This window comes from Pygocentrus nattereri, chromosome 24 (assembly GCF_015220715.1).
Source record: "Pygocentrus nattereri isolate fPygNat1 chromosome 24, fPygNat1.pri, whole genome shotgun sequence".
NCBI classification, from domain to species: Eukaryota; Metazoa; Chordata; class Actinopteri; order Characiformes; family Serrasalmidae; genus Pygocentrus; species Pygocentrus nattereri.
Window position 1 is genome coordinate 13,744,151 of NC_051234.1, and position 15,081 is coordinate 13,759,231.

At 39.1% G+C, this 15,081-nt stretch overlaps 1 protein-coding gene across 1 annotated transcript in view; it reads left to right on the plus strand.

Moving 5' to 3' along the window:
* The first annotated feature begins 10,417 nt into the window (after nucleotides 1–10,417).
* galnt1 (UDP-N-acetyl-alpha-D-galactosamine:polypeptide N-acetylgalactosaminyltransferase 1) overlaps nucleotides 10,418–15,081 on the plus strand; it is a 168,144-nt gene continuing 163,480 nt past the window's right edge. Inside the window, exon 1 of the mRNA XM_017704007.2 lies at nucleotides 10,418–11,016. The gene's annotated coding sequence lies outside the window, so the exon portion shown is untranslated. The remainder of the gene's footprint in view (nucleotides 11,017–15,081) is intronic.

Below are 15,081 nucleotides of genomic sequence, written 5' to 3' on the forward strand. Positions count from 1 at the left end.
TCCAGACCTGTCTCCCATTGAAAATGTGTGGCACATTATGAAGTGCAAAATATGACAACGGAGACCCGGGACTGTTGAGCAACTGAAGTTGTACATCAAGCAAGAATGGGAAAGAATTCCACCTACAAAGCTTCAACAATTAGTGTCCTCAGTTCCCAAACGCTTTTTAAAAAGGAAAAGGTGATGTAACGCAGTGGTAAACATGCCCCTGTCCCAACTTCTTTGGAACGTGTTGCAGGCATCTAATTCAAAATGAGTGAATATTTGCAAAAAACAATAAAGTTTATCCGTTTGAACATTAAATATCTTGTCTTTGTAGTGTATTCAACTGAATATAGGTTGAAAAGGATTTGCAAATCATCGTACTCTGTTTTTATGTTTTACACAACGTCCCAACTTCACTGGAATTGGGGTTGTACATTCACATTTACAGTATTTAGCAAATGCCCTTATCCAGAGTGACTTACAAGAAGTGCTTTGTCTATCTAGAGAAAGTATCTCTGCTAGTTACCAATAGGTTAGAGAGAAAGCTAGTCCTGAGCTCAGATACTGCCAGAAATAAAAAAGTCACTGTTGATACCAAGAGAAAAAAGGAACGGAGTTGAACACAAAACAGTGCAGTACAATACAATGCAATACATAAGTGCAGTACAATACATTACAATCAATACTTAATTCAGTGCTCATTTAAGTGCTGTATCAAGAGATGTGTCTTCAGTCTACGTTTGAAGACAGCAAGAGGCTCTGATGTACGGACAGCCAGTGGGAGTATGGAGAACAGTCTTGATGCTTGTCTTCCACGCGCCTTGAAGGATGAAGCCGAGCTGTACTTGAAGCTCGAATGTATGTGTACATAATGTGCCCTTTGCTCATTGGGACCCTTGTACGCTGCCTAGCTTTGTCAAGTGCAAAGGCTGACCCTGTCATGGACATGAGTCCTGAGTGGTTTGTGTTTTGGTACTGGTATTTAGGAAAATGGAACTATGCCCTGATCTAGTATCCTATTAATGTCCTTTGTGAAGACTGGACGAGAATGATGGTGGGGGTGAGGGGGATGTTGTGTTGACTCATTGAACTGGCTGAATTCATGGGAACGAGTTGTGATGGCCCTGGCCTCCCAAACTTGTAATACAACTCATTCAGGTCATGAGATGGTTGTTGGCTCACAGAGTGAATATATAACATTTAGTAAATTACCCATTATACAGTACGGATGATAATTGGTTCTAGGATTCTAAGGACTTTCTACACAGACACAGGGTCGTTGATTGACAACTTGTTCAGGAACTTTTCAGTGTAGTTCCTTTTATCTCTCCTGATTTCCTTTTTCAGTGTGTTCCTGGCCTAGGGGAGCAGGATCCTATGTCCACATAGATAGGCAGCCTCCTTAGCCTGACAAAGCAGTATAAGTTTGGCAGTGAACCATGGTTTGGCATTGCAAAACTAGTTTTTTGCAGGTTCTAGTGGGTGCACACATATGTCCTAATGGATTGATGAATGGATGGAGAGTGGCTCTGAAATAACTTTTTGTGAACAGGCAAAGTTTCGATTTAAGATTTATTTGCAACTTAGTTACAAGAGAAAGATTAATAAAAACTTGCTTTAAACACAGGTTCCCAAATGAGTTTTGTAGGTCTCTGTAGGTCTCTGTTCATATACATAAACTAGCCAAAACTAATTTACTATAAAACGAAATGGGGTTTGTATAAATTCAGAAAAAAGACATGTCAGTCACAACTGCATGTGTACATATTTCTATATTGTGGTCTATATATCAAAGTTTGGTTTTGGTTAGAGTCAGGAGTTTCTTCCATCATTTATGTTGGAATAGACACTGCCACAATTTTAAGCTGCTGCACTGATGTTGAACCATATGCCTGCACTGGGTTGGTATGACCAACAGGTCAAAACAAGCTCAGTGCACGCTGAGCCCTGATTGGTGTACCTACTTCACATTTCTTTCATTTTGACATTTCTTCCATCAAAAGGAATGGCAGATTTCACATAATGTAGTGGAGTAAAAAGTAAGATATTTGACTTTGAAATGTAGTGGAGTGAAAGTAAAAAGTTACCCAAATTGGAAATACTTCAGTAAAGAATGTATACAGGAAAAAAAACACTTATGTACAGTAACAAATTACATTTACTTCATTACTATCCACCATTGTTACTGACAGAGCAAAACCTTTACATAGTACAGCTGTAATATGGATGAACTGTAGTTTTTTGTCATGTAATCAAGCTAACATTAGCATGGTGGCAAATTAGCTGCCAATTTCAAGCTGTTTAGTTTTTCAGTGAGCTGCAGCAACACAGTCCATGTTGGTAGTGAATATAAATGTCCGTGTAAAGTCATCAGGTTTATTCTTATTTTTAGCAATGTTCTGTAAAGCTTGTGCTGTGCAATAGTTGCAGTAAAAGAAACTATTTGTAGGCAGATTAATTGCAGAGTGATTTTCACAAGACACATAGTCCCAAAATTTCCAGAACCCAGATACAGAGCCCTAATGAGCAAGCCAAGGGAAACAGTGGCAGGAAAAGCTCTGTAAAAGCATAAGAGAGAGGATACATTAGAAAAGTGAAGTAACAAGCATCAGCACTTGTTGCACTGCATTTTTGAAAGCACCACATTAGTGTTTTTTTAGCTCTTTAATGCAGCATGGAACACTCTGAGCCTCTCAATACAGTTAGGCTAAAATACCTGTTGCAAAATGAGGCACAAGAGGCATAAGAGCCTTTGAACCAATTACTTTTAGGAATATAATACATATTCTATCATATTTTACGGTATAATAGTTTAAATTTGAGTACATCCTTATAAGCAATGTCTTATAGAATACAGAAGTGCTGCATGGATGTACTCATGTTCCACAGAGGCCTGAAAAAACATTACAGATTGTGTTATACACACACACACACACACATACACACACACACAAACACATCTGAGATGAAATCTGAGACATTCATAGTGGTAAATCACAAATGCTGAGAAATATCTCAGATAGAAGAGTCTGCTAGCCTCCTGCCCCCAAACTGCAATTTTAGAGTCCCAGCCTGGCTTATCTTATTGTACTTTCTTGCTCATCCCTCAGTTGGATGGCACTGAAACCTTTTTGCTCCCACTGTGGCTGAAACGCCTGCTCTCATATAGAACAGAGATGGCGAGACAGCTAGAGAATGCACTTGACATCTCATTCATATTTCATCATAACGATGTTGCCGTTACAAGCGGCCGGCACACGTGGCACATAAATAAACTAGAGGAGGAGATGCCATGTTGCAGCTCCATTGCAAACAATCATGAATGTTTCATGAGGCAAAGTTGAAGTGCAGTAAATGAGAGAAAGGGTCGTTTCCCCAGGCCATTGTTTCTAATACCACCCCTACTCAATAAACATTGAATCCACCAAGAAGAAGCCTGCTGTGTGCGTGTGTGTGTCAGAGCTGTTAATGTAGATGTTTACATTTTGTGATTCTTCTGGATGAAAACACACACCCATTTCCATGCTGGGTGCGGGATCAGGCCTGATCCACCTGCCAGATGAGGCTATCAAATGGATCTCAACTAAAATTGAAACCAAGAAACACTGTGTACACTCTCTATACACTGCAACAACTGATATCTTGTCAAGTGGATGCATCTTAAAGCGGAACTGAGCAACTGATTTTCTGTAATTACAGGATAATTACTGAGTTGATATGTAAACAAAGGCATTCAGAGTGCTTTGATGTGAGATGGTGCATTGTAGAGAAACATACAGTTTCAGCTCTTTTTTTTATTAGAGGGTTGCTCATAGGAACCAGGGGTCATGATGTCTACAGTGCAAATATGGCCATTTTATTTACTATTCAAAACAAATAGTGCACATAATGTTAATAATGGTAAAATACTGGTAAAACTCTAAAAATGTTTTCTCTGGGGGCTTCTCTGCCTTAGAACAATTTGCATGCATCTCTGCAATGAACTAATTTTAAAACATACAAAACTTTACATCCAAACCATCATAACAGTGCATTCACTCCATTCTTATGTGATAGATTCCTGTGAAGTAGCTTTCAGAAGCATTAAATTCTCTGTATGTCTGGTTCCTATCACCACCACTGCAAATTACTCTGACTGTAAATTAGTCTACAGCGCAGCATTTCACATCAAACCACTCTGAATGGCATTGTTTACATCTTAATGATTGATTTAAGCAGGATTTGAAAAAATGTTGCCCTAAATTCCAATTTAAAATGTAAGCAAAGTCATTCAGGGTGGTTTGATGTAAAATATGTTATGCTAGAGAAACTTACTGAGTCAGAATCGTTTCCAGTGATATTAATAAGAACCAGACATCTAAAGACTTTAATTTCTCCAAAGGCACCCTTACAGAAAGGTATTGCATAAAATATTTATGAATGTACACTGTTTTGTGAGACTTTTGACATCAAGTTTTGAGAACTTGAGAAGGTTTTTAACATAATCTTAAAATAAATTCAGAGTGGAGTGGTAAATGCAGGGCATTTTTTTCAAAATCTTCTCTTGAGTTACAATTAATTTACCATTATCAACATTACATATAAAATCTCAGAAGACGTGTAGGTTTACCAGTCATTGTGGATGCCAAATAAAATGGCTATATTTGTGCTGTAGGTCCCTGGTTCCTATCACCACTACTGTAAAGAAAACCTGAGCAAATGTCTCTACAATTAACCAGTTTGAATCAAACCACTATGAAGGTTTACATGTCAACAAATGATTTATTAAGAAACTTCTGAAGCTCCTCTTTAAATTTAGCCAATGTATCCAACATAGCTTGTGTTTTTACTAATGCAGTGCCTTCCACAAATATTGACAGTCCTGTCAATCAGCTTTAAAAATATTCTTACTTATCTTTTTGATGTTTCCTTCAAAATATTAGCAAAAACCTTTGTTTGGTCTTGTTGTGAAATAAATATTTCTCTGAAATCTATGTGTGCCAGAATTATATGCACCCATAGAAATTCTTAACAGTGAAATCTAACTGAAGTATATTCCCACTCATGTTTATGTTTTTAAGGTCACCTGAGTGATTATGAGCACTTAAATGGTCAGTCAAGACTTTCTATTTCATTGGGAAATATATATGAGATGAAACAATTTCAAGCATGTAACAATAGAATAACATTTTTTGATGCTATATAGAACCCTTTTCAAAAAACATTCTATCTAGAACCATATCAAACACATTTTCCATCAATCTGAAGAACACTCTCACGAATCATACAAAGGGTTCTTTCAGTGCTCATGGTTCTCTATTAAACCATAGTTTTCTTTACTAAAGAACTGCTAAAGAACCATGTTTTAAGTGTACAGCCTTAAAGGGGAATTCCACCGATTTTCCACATTGTCTGCATAGGAAATTGTTAAGGCATAAAAAAGTTATTCAGAGTGGCTTGATGAGAAATGCCTAATTCCAGAGAGACATTGTTTTACAATAGTTACTATACTACTATACATACTAAAATGCCTTTTTAAAAATGAATTCATGGTGGAGAGAAATATGCCAGGCGCTTTAAGGCAAAGTAGTACCCAAAGAAAATGTCCATAGTAGATTTTTCTTTCTTACACATTTTCCAAAACAGTCCTACTACACTGCTCAAAAAAATAAAGGGAACGCTTAAACAACACAATATAACTCCAAGTAAATCAAACTTCTGTGAAATCAAACTGTCCACTTAGGAAGCAACGCTGAATGACAATCAATTTCACATGCTGTTGTGCAAATGGAATAGACAACAGGTGGAAATTATTATTAGTAAGACACACTCAATAAAGGAGTGATTCTGCAGGTGGTGACCACAGACCACTTCTCAGTACCTATGCTTTCTGTCCGATGTTTTGGTGTTTTCTGATGTTTTGGTTACTTTTGAATGTTGGTGGTGCTTTCACACTCGTGGTAGCATGAGACGGACTCTACAACCCACACAAGTGGCTCAGGTAGTGCAGCTCATCCAGGATGGCACATCAATGCGAGCTGTGGCAAGAAGGTTTGCTGTGTCTGTCAGCGTAGTGTCCAGAGGCTGGAGGCGCTACCAGGAGACAGGCCAGTACACCAGGAGACGTGGAGGAGGCCGTAGGAGGGCAACAACCCAGCAACAGGACCGCTACCTCCGCCTTTGTGCAAGGAGGAACAGGAGGAGCACTGCCAGAGCCCTGCAAAATGACCTCCAGCAGGCCACAAATGTGCATGTGTCTGCACAAACAGTTAGAAACCGACTCCATGAGGATGGTATGAGGGCCCGACGTCCACAGATGGGGGTTGTGCTCACAGCTCAACACCGTGCAGGACGCTTGGCATTTGCCAGAGAACACCAAGATTGGCTAATTCACCACTGGCGCCCTGTGCTCTTCACAGATGAAAGCAGGTTCACACTGAGCACATGTGACAGACGTGACAGAGTCTGGAGACGCCGTGGAGAGTGATCTGCTGCCTGCAACACCTTTCAGCATGACCGGTTTGGCAGTGGGTCAGTAATGGTGTGGGATGGCATTTCTTTGGAAGCACAGCCCTCCATGTGCTCACCAGAGGTAGCCTGACTGCCATTAGGTACCGAGATGAGATCCTCAGACCCCTTGAGAGACCATATGCTGGTGCGGTTGGCCCTGGGTTCCTCCTAATGCAGGACAATGCTAGACCTCATGTGGCTTGAGTGTGTCAGCAGTTCCTGCAAGATGAAGGCACTGAAGCTATGGACTGACACACCCGTTCCCCAGACCTGAATCCGATTGAGCACATCTGGGACATCATGTCTCATTCCATCCACCAACGCCACATTGCACCACAGACTGTCCAGGAGTTGGCGGATGCTTTAGTCCAGGTCTGGGAGGAGATCCCTCAGGAGACCATCCGCCACCTCATCAGGAGCATGCCCAGGCGTTGTAGGGAGGTCATACAGGCACGTGGAGGCCACACACAATACTGAGCCTCATTTTGATTTGTTTTAAGGACATTACATCAAAGTTGGATCAGCCTGTAGTGTGTTTTTCCACTTTAATTTTATATGTGACTCCAAATCCAATCGAATAAATTCGATTTCCAATGATGATTTTTGTGTGATTTTGTTGTCAGCACATTCAACTTCTCATTCAAAGTATTCAATGAGAATATTTCATTCATTCAGATCTAGGATGTGTTATTTGAGTGTTCCCTTTATTTTTTTGAGCAGTGTAGTTCTCAATGAGTGTATATTTTTGTTGTTTTTCTTTTTTAAGCAAACAAAAGGGACTGAGCACTTCAAACCCACCAGAAATTTTTTGACCGACAGTATATATTACAATCCGTGCATGCTGAAAATCGCTGTATTAGTATTGATTTGCTCTATTTATGAAGGTAGAAATATAAAATAATTGTGCTAATATTGCTCCAAAGCAAGAATCGTTGTTATGTCATCCCACGCTTGATATTCAGAACAGCTAAAACATAAAAAATAATAATAAAGAAGTGTTATGAATATATTTATTATATAGCTTAATATGCAGGAAAACAGAATAAGGCTGTAGAGATTGATTTCTCCTAGAGAGCATCCTTTCAAACTTTTGGGGCAAAGGTTGCCAGAGATGTGCTGTATCGAGATGGAAATTGATCAGCTGGACTGACAATAGGTTTAGCTTAACTGTATTATCAGATGTGGCCTAAAGGAAGATGGGCTTTTCTTTTGAGACTTTTAGTGTTTGGACCCCTTTTTCTGTAAAGCTGCTTTGGGACCAGCACTATGAAAGCATTACGCAAATAAAACACAGTTGATCTGAATTAAAGCCCTGTCAGAAACCACCAATCATTTATTATATTTCCACTCAAAATGGCTATTAATCGTTTTTCAGGGGTATTTCTGAGGATCTTAAATATATAATAGATAGATACTCCACAAGGCAAAAGTCAAGGGAAAATAAATGAAAAAGACAGGATTTTCCAAAACTTACACTGTGAGAAGAGAGTTCAACACTATGAGTCTGAAGGTCTGTGTAGCTGAAGTTGTTACTGAGAAAGGGAAATAAAATAAAAAATTAAAAAGATAATTTGTAAATCAAACAAATAAGCCGTGGGTGCTCTCAGAACAACAGACTGACCACCCCACAATCCAGACCTCGACATCACTGAATATGTTTAAGATTTCTTTGAAAAGAATGCATTTGAAACATTACATTTACTTGTTGAGGCCTCTCTGTTAAATGTATGTTTTCTGCTTTTTTCCTGATGCTGAAAAAATCAATGATTTGTACTTAATGGCTGTTTTGACTGGAAATTAAATAGATGAAGGGTGGTCTCTGAGTTTAACACAGTATGTCTGTATGTTTGCCTAAATGAAGTAATCATAATCTCACATTTATCACAATGGGGTGCCAACTCATGCAACCAGCATCATTACAGTGGTGCAGGCTAAAAATGAGACTTATTAATCAAGTTTGATGAAAGCATAATAATGTATAATCAACAAAACACAAACAGCAATCAGATGAACACTGTGAATGAATTTGTGAATTAGACTATAGCCATGCAAACAGTTTTCACTTCAATAGCAGATGCTACAGGATGTCCCACTTTTTTGTGTGAAATTCATGGTCGATGTATAAAACAGTGAAACCAAGTCTAGTCGGGAGGATATTGAAACTCCTGATTGGCTTTTAGCTGCTTCATGCACAGCTCCCAAAAGACTTATATATTATATAGATTTTATAGCTTAGCTTAGAGGCAGGCAATTTAGCTTAATGACTAACTAGGCTGTTTCCTTAATGAATCTCAACTCTGATGAGATTATTATTTTTTGCCTTATCATCAATTTACCAATGCTAATGAAATTTGGCTTCTGTCTGTGGCGATCTTGATGTTATATTCTGTTATCTTACTTCATTTATTTGATTTGTTACTATGTCTGTCTTAATATATACTCCTGTCCAATTAAAGATCCTTGAATCTGATATTCTAGCCAATAAAACAAATTCTGATGCTGATAAATGAGAACAGACAGTAATAGCTTTGCCATTACTTTTTTAGCTTCAAGTGAGAGGGCGTATTTCTTTAGTTTTCAAACTTTTCAAATGTCTCTTTTTTCATTTTGTTATCCCAGTCTGCTGCTTAAAACTATCCATCTATCAATGATTTGATCCTTAGAGGAAAACAACCTTTGTGGTCAGGAAGTGCATTAGACTGCCTCTATTTTTATTTGATCTATTGAGGCTGTTTCTTTGATCACTTGACAACAATAACATTTGAGCAGAGTATCCTAAAACCACACTAAAAGCAAAAAAACAAAACAAAAATGTTTATTTATTCTTTTAAAATTTCACTGTTTATTTCAGTTAAAAGAGCACATTGCTGAAAAACAAACCAGCGAACACACAACCAAACAAACAAACAGGAAAAATAGAAATAGGTTGGAAATAAATAGAACAAAAACTTGTGTAGGAGAAGAAAATTATGAAGTACAAAAACTTTTCAAGAACTTTTTTGAGTTCACAACACTGGAATTATTACTATCATGCAATAGTGCATATGTTTATTATCATTCTTTTAGGCCAAAAAAGAAAAAAATATATTATAAAGCTTGAACATGAGCTGTGCAAGCATAAGAAAAGCACACTAGGTGCTGCCACCAGCTTAGCAGAATAACATCAACCCCCAAAACATTTAGAAGGAACTCAATGAAAAGGACTAATATGGAACTGATTCTTTCTAACTGGCCGTTACAATGAGTCGTATCTCCAATTCCAATTTCAATCTCCAATGATTCTTTGATTAACAAATCAAATAAAGTTTTCAATGCACAATAAATACAGTTTTCCTTGTAAAATTACATTAGGCTACTTCGACTCAATACAGAGATACTAGGTATGCACACAGTACGAATAGAAAAAACAGCTTATAAAGCGAAAATGTAAGCAAATTCAGCTATTTAAAATGCAGATGTTCTTAGTTCATTACAATATTGCATGTTATGCTATATAGATATTTAGTACAAGACTCCAGCGGACATGAAGTTCCATAAAGGCTACAGAAGGATGCAGAAAGTCGGATTCGGTTGGACTAATTTATTGAAAATAATCGGGTCACAAATGTGAGTCGCATTTTGCTATTTTTCGATTGAAATGGGCGTTCGATTCATTGAAACGGGCAGTTCGATAGAATCGGTTCATTAAATTGAATCGAACATCCCATAAAAATCATCAAGATGCAGGAATAAAAGACAGCCTCCTTTGTTTCTAGGGGGCTCGGGATAAACAATTATGCCCTCCGTACAAATGGATATCAGGAAATAGTTAGGTTAAATATGCTAACAGTGGTAAACAATCATTATTTTCTTACCATTTCAGTGGTTTGTTTGTGCATTCAGACTGTTTTCTTCCGGGTTGAGGGAGGAGGTGGGCGGGTTTCCTCCGGCTCCTCCTCTATCGAGCAGCGGCGCTCAGTCAGCGCTCCAGCCCGAGCCGAGTACCAGCAGCGCGGACTGTTCGCTGTCACTCCGCGGCTTGTTCACATCACAGTTACCGCCAGCTGGAGCGACTGGGCACGCTGAATTTGTGAATCCGCCTTTTCTCTTTGAAACAGAAGCCGAAACTGCGCCTGAGAGGTCTCTTTCAAGAGGAAAATTCAAGCAGCTTATTTAGTGGTAACGGCGCCGCTGCCGTCTCAGGCTGGCTGGAAGACCCTCGTTCTTCGCCGGGACTTGGCTAGCTATCAGGCAACCAAACCCCCCTCCTCTCACACTTACCAGGAGGCTGCGGGGTAGACACTTTTACAGTTCTCTAGAATATAACGAATGATAACGACAGACCGAGTAACGGTGCTCTCGAACATCCGGAAGGCTCTCGGCAGACTAGGCTTTTTCTGGCCAAGTGAAGAGACATTTTCTGCTCGTCAGTAACGTTACCGCTGTCGAGCTTGTCACAGAGGGGGAGGAGGAGGTCGGAGGAAAACGGAATGCGACTTTTTCGACGTTCATGAGGTTTCTGTCCAGAAAAGACGTTCACATTTCCAAGGCATCTTAGTAAAGGTATGTAACAAACGGGGGTTATATACAATTGAGGTGGCTATTTAGTGAACGTTGGTTTTGCAGGAACTTGCACTGTAGGCTAAGCTACATTCACTTCGGCGATGTGCAGCTAAGTTGTGACTTCACTGTTGATTACTGAGCATAAAAGAAAGAAAGGAGGACTGAGAGATTTAACGTTAGATCGTTTTTAGTTATGTTTATTGCATTTATTCTTACGTTATTACCATGAAGGAAATTATTAAGAAGTCATTTTACTGTTGAATCGATCATTAACTGATTTATTAATTATTTAATTTTGGTTGCTTTGTGATTTGAGCTACTCGCAGTTGAGCACGTACTCTTGACTGTTTACAGTGTTAGATTTGTATTTTGACTTATCATTAGGTCTCAACTGGCTTTTTAAAATGTATATAGTTTATACATAATACAACATTTATGATATTATATTTATACAAAAAATCATTACTGGGTTTATTTATAATTTTTTAAAATTATTTCTATTTCTATTATTTAATTTTTTTACATTTTGTATACATTTTATAGGCCTGCTCATGGTGTCACTATTAGCTGAGTGACGCTGCTTAAAGAGTTTCTCATTGTTAGGATGCTTCTGCTAATAGACTTAAGAGCTTGATACCGACTGATGACATGACAGGAGAAAGCAGACATTGGCCCACACCGCTGAACACCAGAGCCTGCCAGGATGTACAACATGGCCTGAACCGCTCAATAAGTTGTCAGTCAGGCTTACAGTGTATGACAGCCTCCCACTGCAGCCCGTGTGGGCAATGCCCGCATCTCTGGGTTTGATTACATTTGGAGCTCTGCGGACAGGACAGCTTTGAAGATCTGATGGTATGATTGATGATTGATCGTGCAGTCGGAAGATGCTCTTATGTCTCGGTAATCACTCGAAAGCCCATTAGGAGATGAGACGGTGGAGCCGACGGCTGATTGGCCCCTGGAGTCTGTCAGCCAGGATGGAAAGCTGTAAGGGCAGGAGAGGCCGAGGGAATGGGTCTGTCATGTTTTCTCACAAGAGAAGAAAAAAAGAAACATCCATTATTTATCTACTGATCCTTTGCTAGGCTTGTTCCTCTATGCCAACGGTACAGGGTGAACTTCGGGAGGAAGCTTATGGGCCATGTGTGCGTGTGTTTTGGGGTAATTGTTTGGCCAGGTGTGTCATACTTGGGGCATGGAGTTAGGAGAAAATTAGCTTTAAATCTGAAGGGTCATGATATGATTTCCATTCAAACTTTTTCCAGCAAAGCACATTGATTATCCACCGCATAGTTCAAGCAGATTCTGTGTGCTTCATAACCGTGTTTGAATGGAGCGTAATGTTGAAGTGTAGGACTGAATTGGCTCCCCTGAAGTACAGGCCCCCGGCTGCATCTGAAGGAAGTGAATCATATTCCGCAAAACAGGGGCTATGAAAACACTGCCTGCTGTTTCCCCCCCTCAGCAGGAGTTTTTGCGGCAGCACAGCAGATGTACATCCTCAACATTAACAGTGTTTGTACATGTGCATGTGTGTGTGCTCCTGTTTGTATGTCTAGTGAGCTCAATTTGTGAATGTGTACATAGTCATATCACTAAGTAACTGAGTTGTGAAAGCAGAAGAGTTTCAGCTCCATTGACTTTATAATACTGTAAATGATCATAATCAATTCTATAATAATATTAAATAAGGTGTGGGTCTGGTTTGTTTGGCCCGAATCAAAATTTAATTCTACTTTCAAGTGTAAAAACCCAAAAATGCTTGGTCTTTTGTGCTCATTTCAGGGCCGTTAAAATATTTGATCACGATTAATCGTTCTTTTTGTGTTGTTAATTGTATTTAATTGTGTTTGCTCAAAGTTGACCCAAGAGAGAGCTTTCCCATTAAAAAATCAATGGATAATGTCATAGTTTTTTGAGTGGACAAAATCAGCTTCATCATGATGTATTTATTACTCTTAGTCATTCAGCAACATTATCTTTATTGCTTGAAGGATGGGCTTACATGAATCTCAACATAAAGTCATGTACTTTTCATAGACTGAAAGCAGTTTCCAGTTTTCATCAGCGACATCCATTGAGAGTAATATTGACTGTGTGTTTCAGCTCCAGTGTGATTGCAGCCCCGTTGTTAGCAGTGCTTGGAAATGCAACTTTAGACTTCTTGTACTGGATGTACAGTGTTGCAGTAGGTGGAAATAACTTAATAATAAACTTGCCCTTTAAAGTTGTATTTGAACAATTAATTGTAGCACCGTGCAGCGCACAAGCAGCCGAGCTAGAAATATAGGCTGTCTGAAGGATCTAGGAAACGGGAAAAATGAATCATTGATTGTGTTAATGTGTTTTTAACATGTTAACTTTGACATCATTGCTGTATTGTGTTAAAATTGGTTTTATTTACTGTGTAAATAGTTTTTCCAGTCAAGTTTGCATATTCAGTGTATTTTAAAAATAATTCTGAATTGCACCAATAATTAAATTGTGTTAAAATTTTAATATTTAAAATTTAATACTGCATTCAGTATCCCTACAGAACTTTGATTGAGTGGAATTAGTGTGAAGTCTGATGTTTACACTCTTACAGTGTGATTTGTGCATGAATGTGTGTATGTGGGAGGTCATGTGTACAGTGAGTATGTCTGTGGTTTTGTGAGTGTCACTTGAAGTGACCGCTAAACAATGGTGCCATTCTATGACTTTGCCTCACTGCTCCCCGGGTTTGGCCAAGTGTGTGCCGGGACAGACACACATGGCAGATGGAGGAGATCGTGTTCCCGCCGGCACCTGGCATCATGGAGCACAGGAATGCCATTGTTTCCATCCGGCCGACTCACTTTCCCGGACACGGTGTTACAGAAAGAGGGTGGAAAGAGAATTACAAGTCATAAACCTAACAGAATAGGTAGCAGAGAGCTCTTAAGAGCCATACAGTCGTTGAGAGTCGTTAGCGTGTATCTGAAGTTGGGAGCTCAGTTGCAGCACAGGGTTGTGTTGATTATGATCCATTACAGCGTTGTTAAAAGTTTAAAGTTTTAATTCCCCCCAAAAAGCTTGATATGTTGTTTTAATTGGCAGTATTCCACTAAGTGCAAATAGTTTCTCCAGTTGAGTTTATGTGTTTAGTATGTATTTTGATCATTCAGCAAGGTCACAGATTTATACCTCTGCTGTTCAGCCATGGTAAGTGCTGAAAGCACTGGGTTCTGAATGGTAATAGGTTTGCAAAATTCTAAAAAATCCCGCCTCCCTCAGTTACTCTTTATATGTTTGGCAGACTTTCAGCTTAGGCCTCCTGGTAGCATCTGTAGTACAAAAGAAAGATTAAAAGCACGCAGAGGAGTATGATTCAAAACATTATTCTGAAATGGACTGCTTTATAGCGCCAACATGCGTGATTGACAAAATCTGAAAAGAAGGATTCTGGGAACCATGCTTACATTAATCAGACTAGGCAACCCAGAATGTCAGATTTTACATATTCTCTGCAAGTGTGATGGAAGTATTAAAAATGAAAACATAAATGAGCTTTTGAGTGCACTGAAAAGTGGTTTAGTTTGTACTGAGTTGAACCCACCAGATCTCAGTCGGAATCCGAGTTTTGTAATTTGGGATCTTGTGATGCTTTTGAGGTTCACTTTCATTTCTTAATTGGCTGAATGTGCATTTGCGTTTTCAAGAGCTGTACTGGCCTGGTTTATGTTTGGACGCATGCCGTTTTGATTGAAACTTTGAAGCAGTAAAGGCAGTTGTTCAAATTGAGAAGCTGCCAAAGTGTTTGGCATCATTTGCTTATCGCAGTTGTTTTTATAGGAACGTCTGTCATCCAGTTATGTCTCACTTCCCCACTGACAGAAGAGGAAGCTGCATCACTTTATGGTTACAAATCTGGTCACTAGGGCTGGGCCTCCTTAGTCTTTGTAGTGTCACACCGAGTGTCAGAATAGCTGAAGAGAGCTAAACAGTAAGAAATAAATAGAAGTAGTCTGAACTCACTCGAACCGTGAATATCCATAGGATGTTTTATTCAAAGCTGAATAGTACATGACGTAAAGAGGCTCA